The following is a 2,156-nucleotide window of genomic DNA, read 5'->3' as shown; positions in this document are numbered from 1 at the left end:
ATAACTTGTAAACTATTCAACTTACCGATTCCAGATTTCGTGTGAGTTATTAGACAGTGATAAGAAATGAGAGGATGCGATGCCAAAACGTTCTGGTAATAATAACGCAGTTTATAAATGTTTAATTCAAAATTCATAAATAAACTTCTTCTGTTTATAACTTTTGATCTAATCAATATTTTTTTACGCTCGAGGGCTAGTTTTGTAGGTCTTTTGAAGACGAAAAAAATACTATACCATTTTCTCGTGGAAATGAACGGAAAAAAGTTATAAGCGAAAAACGTGAATTTACGTAAAAATTATACAATTAACCGCTCTGTAAACAATCTTCCCCCCACTTTTATGACTGTGGAAACTAATATGTTATTGTACATAATATTTAGCATCTATAGTGATTAATTCAGCTTGCCGAAACAAAAAGTCGCGAAATGATCATTTTCCAGTTCTTTTTTCCTGACCTATATCAATATTTGCCATTCAAGGCACATTTGATAATACTTTTAACTTAATATTCTTAAGTACGTATGCAAGAAAATCGCAAATACCTGAGAAAATCGAAAATGTAATCCCTATACCGGTAAAAATGGAATTTGACTTTCTATAATATGGTGCAAAAAATACAGTGTTCCATTTGAATTTAAACAGTTCTGTCGCTTCTAATTTTAAAAATTTAACGTAAAAAATGGCTCTCTGGGTATAATTTTCTTCAGGTTAATTTTGATAGTGGAAGGTAGTACATCTTATGTTCTTTGTGTGTTGCGAAAAGCATGTGAAAGCTTCCAGAACGAAGGAAGATACAAGGGATTTTCGAAACACTTACATCCGTTAAAATTATTTTCTGACAATTCGTAAACATCATAATATTAATAGTTAGTTCCATTAATTCTAATCGTATTACACAGACAAAATATTTATGTGAAATTATCAAAACTTATTTGGACATGATTGTGGGGTCATCATCGTTATCGCCAAAATATTTGTTGAGCAAAAAAATGTGTTTACATTTCATGTAATGTAATATTATGTATATTTTAATAAAAAATACATATTATTTGGTGAAGATACGTACGAGTTGTCTGGATAATACTAATAATAAATCGACGCGATCGACAACCCCTATATTCATTTTTTATTTCGCTAATACTGTTCGAAAATTTTCGTCATGAAGAAATCATTCCCTAAAAAGGGCATGCTGAAGCTGTGTATAAAATTACTTCGTACTTCGTGGGATTGTTATTTATAAATATTAAGAGAAAAATTAAGTAATAATAAAATAAAGATAATATTTCTGGCTGTGTGGAGCATAAAAAAAATTTAGACTGTCAAATTAATTAAAAAACAAACCTCACTCCTAGTTTTGATAACGATTGATTTTTCGACACTGAACTGAGTGCTACAGTGATGTATATTTGTTATTATTTTTTTTGTTTACTTTTTTATCAAAGGTTTATGCAAACATTTTTGTGTAAAAATAACGTTTCACTGATCTTTTTGGCACTTTCCAATATTTGCACAGGTGGATAAATAATAACCAATAAACAAAAAAAATTAAATAAACAAATATTTATCTCCTACCTAGGTCGATGAGTTATTTTGTTTCTACTGTTTAAAGGAAAAATTACAGTCGACACTTGTTTATCAGTACTATTTCTACTGAGAACCGAAGTAGTCCGCTGTATATATGTATAAAAACAACTTTTATAATACGACAATCATCGTGAATGTGCTAATTGTCACAGTAGATTTGCATTATTTACGATGTTACTGATGACACAACGCTCTTCCCCAAAAATTACTTATCTGTCCCAAATGTTCAAGGAGTATTCAAATGTAAATTATCATTGTTTTTCCTTATTTAATGTGATAAAAATAGTTTTGCCTAGACAAAAATCTCACACTGAAAGTAGATAAATACAAAATGCAAAAAACACATTACTATACAGGGCGATCACTTTTATGTTGTACACCATACAAGAAAGTGCCGTTTCGGATTATAAAATGAAGTTTGAAATGAGTTGCACCGAGAAAACTGAAACCTTCTTTTCTTTCTTCTTCCGTACCTGTTTTATTATTGAAAGTAGAGTAATGGAAATCGGTATGCATAAAAAAATCGACATGCTCCATCTATTGCATGATTGAAATATCTTCTAGGCCTC

At 30.0% G+C, this 2,156-nt stretch overlaps 1 protein-coding gene across 1 annotated transcript in view; it reads right to left on the bottom strand.

The window, feature by feature from the left end:
- The window catches only part of LOC108915221 (probable cytochrome P450 6a14), a 60,185-nt gene extending 58,550 nt beyond the window's left edge, over positions 1-1,635 (bottom strand). The window contains exon 1 of the mRNA XM_023455308.1: positions 1,576-1,635. The gene's annotated coding sequence lies outside the window, so the exon portion shown is untranslated. The remainder of the gene's footprint in view (positions 1-1,575) is intronic.
- Between the last annotated feature and the right edge of the window lie 521 nt (positions 1,636-2,156).

The sequence above is a fragment of the Anoplophora glabripennis genome, unplaced genomic scaffold (assembly GCF_000390285.2).
Source record: "Anoplophora glabripennis isolate ALB-LARVAE unplaced genomic scaffold, Agla_2.0 scaffold155, whole genome shotgun sequence".
NCBI lineage: Eukaryota > Metazoa > Arthropoda > Insecta > Coleoptera > Cerambycidae > Anoplophora > Anoplophora glabripennis.
Note: the sequence above shows the minus strand (reverse complement) of the source record. Positions and strands in the feature narration are given on the sequence as shown.